The sequence below is a fragment of the Castanea sativa genome, chromosome 8, assembly GCF_040712315.1.
Source record: "Castanea sativa cultivar Marrone di Chiusa Pesio chromosome 8, ASM4071231v1".
Classification (NCBI taxonomy): domain Eukaryota; kingdom Viridiplantae; phylum Streptophyta; class Magnoliopsida; order Fagales; family Fagaceae; genus Castanea; species Castanea sativa.
The window spans coordinates 48,896,909-48,905,564 of record NC_134020.1 but is presented as its reverse complement, the minus strand read 5'-3'; positions in this window follow the sequence as shown (position 1 = coordinate 48,905,564).

Genomic DNA, 8,656 nt, shown 5'->3' with positions numbered 1-8,656 from the left:
TGATTTTGCTTAATAAGTTTGTTGAGAGGTTTAGGTGAATGCCTTAAGAAGATGAAGCTTCAGTTGCTGTAATAGATGGGAATAGCAAGGCTTTGGGAGAAAAAAATAGTTAGGATTCTACAAACCGACTAAGCAATGGGAGCAATTATATTATAAAAAGAAGGATAGAGACCTTAATTTTCATGGAAGAAAGGATGTCAATGGTAATAGACGTGGGATGCCTACCAGCTGTAAAAATGAGATATCTATAGATTTATCCCAAGATGATATATGAGTACAGCAAAAATTGACAAATGTTATAATTGAGATGCCAAAGAGAATGAAGATCAAGGTTAACGTGATATCTTTCAGGCAATTTGAGTATTGGACCTTAATAACCAAATTCCACTTTGATGAGTTGTTTGGACAAGAAATTTTTTCTTCATTTTGATGATTAGAGTTTATTCTCAAATGACATTTAATTTTGAGATGAATGTTGTATATTTGATCAATCTTTTTATGTCTATTTTCAATCTTTATTTTGTATTGAAATTATAATTATTTTCATTTTCAAGTGATTGTACCTTTAATGCAGAGAATTCTCTTGAATGGAAAGATTACCTTAGCCTCTTTTATGTGTCAGAGGATGAGGCCTCTGCATTGTGGCCTCATGTGTGCAAGTAAAAAAGCTTTACTTAGCTAAATTCAGTTTTACACAACAAATACATGACGCATAGATACATACATACCTAAACAAAACACTCATATTCATATTTGAACATCTGCATAGATACATGTACTTACATAGTTACATTTTAGGTTTAATTGTAAATTGCTGTCTGATCATTTTGATTTTGTTCTTTAAAATTTAAAAGTTTGGATTGTGATCCCCCTAAAGTTATATTATACTTTAATTTGAGTCATTTTAATTCTACTCACTATTAAGTGTAAGGTGTGTTGACGACAAAATTTTCACGCCACATAACTTTATTTCATTGGTAATCCGCACCACATCAACATATTATGGATTTTGGGAAAATCTATTTTAAAGCCCAAAAGAGCCCATATTTACACAAAATGACGCCAAAGCCCACAATCCAAAACCCATGGCAATATTATCTCATCAAAGCCCATGGTTATGGTTCAAGCTCACGGCACAACATCTCATTTTTGGCTCATAATCCAAGCTAATGAGTCTCATCAGGGGAATTTTAGGAGTTATGGTTTGGAGGGTCAAGAAGTATGTTCAGTAATGCTCCAACGGTTCAAAGTTGATAAAAGAAACATGCTGCTTAGCATGTCTTCTCCAATTCCCTGAACTCTAACGAGTCAGTGTGCAATAGATAACATCTGATAAGCCTTTCATATCGCATAACTCTTAAAATGATAAAACTCTCCATTGCTCTTTACCTAAAACTAATGTTCATCATATAATCTAAATTATATTATCTTATATAAATTATATTATTATTTTTTGTTTAAATCAATATCAAACACATGCCTAAATCTTATTGGCTATCTCTATTTAATATCTCATCCAACATTAAACGTCCTCCTTGCTCTCTAAGATTTGGTCAAAACACATAGAGACCATAATTGCATCTCTAAAACTTCATCAAATATCAACCAACTACTTTATTACATACTAAAAATGTATTGTATGAAACCATCGACTAAACATATGTTTTTTCAAAAGAGAAAACTTAGCTAAAAGTACCGACAGCAGTTCCAACAGAGACTGCCTTAATTTCAGCAACAACTGCAATAGTTCTAGCAACAACTTAAGCAGCACATGTCCCAAAATGACATCGCTAGCCTATTAATGGTCAATCCCAACAACTACCTGCTTCACAAAAATAAGGATCCCATAAAAGAAATCCTATCATTTTAAGTCAAATCTTTAGCCTCCAGTTGCAATACCAAAAATAGGAGGATCCCATAAAAGTTATCTTACCATTTTCAACCAAACCCATGAATTTAATGCTGAATCTTTCCTCCACTAGAAGCAATCATTCATGTGACATCATCCAGCAATGCCAATTGTTGCAGCAGCTACTGCTGTGCAACTAACAGCTATGTCAGCTACTGTATAGCTATGACTGACAATTGTAATAGCAACTCCAATTAACTTAAATCTCCAAATTTCTTCTTTTGTCTAAAAACCAAAAACCAACTAAAGAAATCACTCATTTTGCTAAAAACCCTTCCTTATTTGCTGGTTATTCCTTCAACCAAATCCCATTTAGTTACATACTTGGCCCTATATAAAGAGGACCAAGGCACAACACACTAGACCACCACTATCCTTCCCTCTCTAACTCTCTTGTTTTAAAACTTCATCATTTTGCTGCCTAAACACATCTCCATATCTTTCTCCATTTCTCTTACAAAATCTCTCTTCTTAGAAAGTAACATAACCCATGATACAACATGAAAAACTACTCTAACAGCAACTATAAGCTCATGTATTTACTATATTTAACCTCCATATCTCTCTTACTTCTATATATTTTACAAACACATTCCTCACAAACTATTCATACATATTTCCCACATATATTTCTAATATATCTTACAAACACCATATCTCACAGAACATATATATTTTTTACCATCTCCATACCTCTTAAAACATATCTACTATTCCAAGAATATTTTATCAAAAGCCCTTCTCATTGAATGCATATAATTATAATGCTAAAAATCCTTCTTATGAAAGGTACAAACTAATAATACTAAAAGCTCTTCTCATAGAAAGGAAATATCATTCATATTTGACTAAAAACTAAAAGAGCATTACATAGGGAAAATTATTTAAGTGCATGATAAATAGGATAAACTTAACCAACTTATGCACACGGCTGGACATATTCTCTCTCCCTCCAGTTGCACCCATTTTTCCCCTTCAATCATGAAGTCACCATGAAATGACTCATACTATCATACTATACTGCTAGACTCATTTTATTATGCTACTAAAAAACTCACTGATGTTATACGGCTGGAGCCACAAACCACAAACTATAAAGATAAATCATTATATTTTTAGCTCCAAATTTACATTAATAAGTATATTTTACTTTATTATCATTGTACCACTAGACTCGTGTTATTATACCACCGGAATGTTATCAACTCACTAATACTATACGGCTGGAGCCACAAGCCATATAAAGTGATGCTATAGCTGGAACCACAAACCATATAAAGTGATGCTATAGCTGGAACCACAAACCATATTGTAGACATTCGATTTTGCACCCATAATTTAATCTTAAAAGATGGCTAGAATGACCATTCATATACCCGAAAAATCATAGTTGTATTACATACATTAATTTATTCATTGCATATCATAAAAATGATCTTGAGATTCTAACAGTTACGACGATATGTCCAATTCCCAAATCGGACTGTTGGATTGAAAGATATCACAAGATCAAGTTTTCACGATCAGCATGCACTGTATGGGGTGAAGTCAATCACGTGTGATTAATTAAAATTAATTTTAATTGGTTAATGATTAAAATTAATTAAATGAATTTTTGTGATTGGTTAAGTATTTTTCTTAAAGTGAGATTTGTTGCATGGGATTAAAACAAATAAGCTAGTAATATTTAAAGATAATTAGGCTTTTGGGATAATTATATTCAAAATAATTATTTTAAAAGTCCTAATTATCACTTTGGAATGAGGTTTATCATGAAAATAACTCTTAAATTCATCCAAATACAGTTTTAGAGTTGGAAAACACTTTAAAAACGTGCTAAAGTAGCATATTTCAGATTCAGGTTCTAAGGCACTTTTGGCATAGAAGAACTCAAAATTCGGACTAGGCTATTTCTGGAAAAGTTGTAGAGAATCGAATTTCCCTTGAATTGGAAATCCTTCACCTTAATCCAAATTTTGAGTAAAAAGATATGATCCAAATACTGAAACTGATTCTGATCTGAAAAATCAGCTTACTCTTATGCAAATCTCTTTATTTTTTTTAAGGATTTTCTCCATAAGTTTTTTACTTATTTTTTAAGCTGATTGGACTTAATTTTTAAGCAAACCTAGCATATTTTCTAAGCAACTACCACCTCTATATATAGGGAAGGCCTCCCAACATTCCAGACCCCTTTTTTCTGACCCTTTTTTGACCCCCTTTTCTCACCTTTCTTTTTTTTGACTTCTCTCTCCCCTTATGTTAAAGAAGTTTTAGGAACTTCTTTTTTGTTAAAAGGCTTCACTTAAATCTTTAAAAAAAAAAATTGTTTCTCTTTGAAGAACTCTTTCCTTGAGGATTAAGTTCATGCAGGTATAACTCTAACTTTGTTTCCATAACATGCTTTCATATATGTTTTAGTTTCCATGGACATGATGTTTTCTTTTGTGTTTAAATAATCATGTTTCTCATATGTTATCACATGTTCTCTTTTGCTTTCAAAAGTTTTCACATGATTAATTGATGAACATGTCTAGATCAAGGGTTGAATCTTGCCTTAGAATTTTAGATCTAAAATCAAATTTGTAAGTTTTCTTCATTTTTTTTATTAAGAGTCAGATCTGTATATTTTTCTCTTTGTTTCTTTTTCAAAGTAAAACTAGATATGAATTTTATTCATAAAGTTTGATCTAAATTTTATTAATAAAATCATATCTGCATTTTTTTGAATAAAAATCTGTCCTGCTTTTAATAAAACTGATCTGCATTTTTCCAAATAAAAATCTGCCCTGTTTTTTTTAATAAAATATGATTTGCATTTTTTCCAAATAAAAATATGCTCTGTTTTTTATAAAAAATCTTATTTGCATTTTTTCCAAATAAAAATCTGCCATGTTTTTAATAAAAAATCTGATCTGCATTTTTCCGAATAAAAATCTGGTCTGTTTTAAATGAAAAATCTGGTTTGCATTTTTTTAAATAAAAATCTGACTGTTTTTTTTATTCAAAATCAGATCTGCATCTTTGAATAAAAAATTTGTGTTTTCAAAATAAAAATCTGTTTTTTCCCACATTTAAAAATCCCAATCAGATCTGAATTTTTATTTAAAACCCATTCTTTTCTTTTATGGAAACTCAAAAGAAAAGAATGGGTTTGATATAGCATTTGTTGCATAATGCTCTAAGGTTCTTGAATAAAAGTTTAACCCTAGATCTAGGATTTGATATAGCATTTGTTGCATAACATTTCATACTTTGAATATGAGTATTTAATGGTCATTTAGAGTCTAGAAGATCAGACTTTGTCTGGGCGGAATGGGTGCCTAACACCTTTTCATTCTGTAACCTGGCCGCTGAACTTAGATTTTTGGATAGTAGACTAGTGTTTTATCTTTTGTTTTGGTAAATTGTAACTAGGGTCAAAACTTTGTAATTTTTACATAAATTGTATCTAGGACCAAAGCCTTGTAAAGTCATTATACCAAGTTGTATTTGTATAATCAATTAAGTATCTAGGACCAAAGCCTTGTAAGGTCATTCTACCAAGTTGTATTTGTATAATCAATTAATGACATTTGAGGTATTCTTGGACATGTGAATTGTATTTCTTTTTCTTTCTTTTTTTTTTGTAAAAAGAAAAGTGGCAACTCCACACAATTACCTATAAGAGAGGTGCCCTAATCACCTAAATCTCTTTTTGAGAGCACCTCTCCAACAAGCACGGTCTCTCACACATATCAAGATAAGTTATTATGTCTAAATCCATAAACTTACATTATTGAGTACATATTGTTTCATTATCACCATACCACAAAATGCAACTTACACTAATAATATCTTACTATTTAACAAAATGGATTCACTAATATTTCACTAATGAATACAAAAATTTTGACAAGTTGAACCTACCCATTACTAGACATATATTATTTAGACATTAATCATCGCTAGACATGTATTATCTGGACATGAACCATTGCTAGACATATATTATCTGAACATGAACCACCACTAGACATATATTAACTACATAAACCACCACTGGACATGTATATTATTTGGACATAAACTATTTGGCATACATTATTTGAACATAGACCATAGCTGGACATACTTTATTATGTTGAACATGGGTCATAAACCACAATTGGATATGGACTATTCTTGACTCATCCTATTACTGGACATATAACAATTAATTATTCTCTAATATTGGAAATCACTTAATATGCATCATTAAGATCTTTAACTAATGACTTAATCAAAGCTATTACGCTAAACATATTATATATTTATTTCAACCATTATCACGATTCTTAGACTTTAGGCATTATCTATTTTGTAGGCTTAAAAATGCACCTGAAGCCATTGGTCTATGCGGCCCAATGTCAAGTTCTGAATTAAACCCCCCAAAACAAATCCGGGTCTAGTAAAATCACTCTTCTAGTAGAAGACACGTGGCTCACACAAAAACGGCCCCTGTCAAGGTGTCACCTCAGTTTATTTAAAAATTGTGTCATTCAATTAAATCATTTCAAAAAAGAATATTTTTTTAGTAAAATATATTGTTATTTTTCTTCATTTTTAGTTTTTCATTTTTCTTTAGAGGCGCCATGGACACCAAAAGCCACCACCATCCACAACCAGGGTACCCTATCCAAACCACCTATGTTGGTCTTATTTCAAAACTAAACCACTTTCATAGGGGCGGAGCCACATCCATGGTTGGTGCCTTTAAAAATCTTTTCTAGTATCTATAACTAGTCGCTAACCCGTGCAATGCACGGGATAGTTAAATAAAAATTAAAAGTATTTATTTTGCTTAAAGCTCTATGACTTGACTTTAAAAAAATATATAACTTGAAAATGATTGAAAATAAGTAATTTTTTGTTCAATATAATGGTTTAGAAAAATTCATTTTCTTTCATATCATTGGTTCCACATAACGCATCTCAACGTGAGCTATTCTATGTTGATGACTTTACACAATACTCAACTGCAATTAAATCTACTATCCACCACCAATCTAATTTATGTTATCTTGATAGTAAATCTACAAATTGCATTCTCATATCCTCCATCATTTAGAAGGTAACTAAAGTAATGATTGTATATAATGTATAAATTTTATTCTTTTAAAATATAAAATAATTAAAATAAAATCTAATGTTTTGGAAATTTTTTGAAATATATTTTTAAATTTCTTAAAACTTAGTTAATAGAATTTCTATTTTACATAAAAGTGAACTATCACAATTAATGAGAATTTAACTATTTTTTGCAAAGAGAAGATAACCGTAGGCCCAATTTTTATTTTATAGTATAGGATGTTACAGTTAGATCCGTACCATGTGTAATACATTAATCCATAATGATAGTTCCAAATAATACCTTAATACCTATCTATATGAGTTTTCTTTTTAATGATGCCATAAAGGATGGAGTATAATAGAAGTCATTTAGACCGTTTAGAATAGACTAAATAATCATTTATAGTATGTGATCATTTATGAAAAAAATAATCCGAAGTTGTTTCTATTGGTTTGGGCCTTGGATCATTTAGATCTCCCTGATGAAACTAATTTCTTCAGGGAGTAAACCTAAACATAAAATATGGGCATGCATATGTGTCCTTGAGAGAGCATATAAGATAACATTTGCCAAGGATAATTCTTCAACTGAGTGATCTAATGGAACTCAAAGAGTGAGTAGTCCAGTTTCTGGTTGATGTTAGGTAAAGCAGTGGGTTCACAGCTAACGTAAATAGTTTGCATTTGAGAATGGTTTGTTACACCCAAAAAAAGAGAGAAGGGAGCATTGGGAGTGTAGGTGTTTATCATATTTCCTAGACATGGGCTTTGTTTTCCATCATATTTTCAATTTCCTCCATCCCTCCTCATGGGGTCCAAAGTTGGTTCGATACCCAATTTTATTAATTAAAATAAAATCGATTAGACATAAGTGACCAACTATACCTCAGATTCCAAAGATTTTTGGTTGCGACTCCAAACTTTTGACAGAAGAAATCCGTATGTAATGCCCTTAAATTTGCCCCATTAACTCCTTAAAATATTCAATTACTTTTACCATCTTTTTTCAGTACACTACCCCTATGCACAAAGGTCTTAACCAATTGACTTACATTACATGCCTCGCATCGAAACGACATCGCTTTTGACTTCTTTGAAGTTACCACAGCATCAACAATAATAGTTTGACACCAATGAGATAAAATTTAGCGGAAAACAAAAACAAAAACGATAGAAAAATGAGATTGAAATTTTCAACTGGTCTTTGAATATATTAGCTTCTTAAAAGCTAGGTTCAAATGAAAATAGTTCTGAAGAGAAAAAAGGGGGCCAAAATGGCCTAATACCACAATTTTCAGAAATTTTTAGCAAAAAACACTGTTTCGGAACTAAATAGGGAAATACCACTTTTATGGTACTCGAGTTTGCCAAACTCGAGTACCATTTGGAACTCGAGTTTAAGACACTTGAGTTCCTAGAAGTTTTGCCACCGTGGCACTGCTGAGGTGGAAATTTGGCGAATAAAAAAATAATGTGGTACTCGAGCTTGGTATACTCGAGTACCATGCAACACAATACTCGAGTATAACATGCTCGAGTACCTTTTATAAATAAAAAGTCAATTATTTTATTTCTACAGTACTAGAGCACACCAAGCTCGAGTACCTTGTAACTTTTTTTTTTTTGGGATTATCGACAAATAAACATAAACATAAA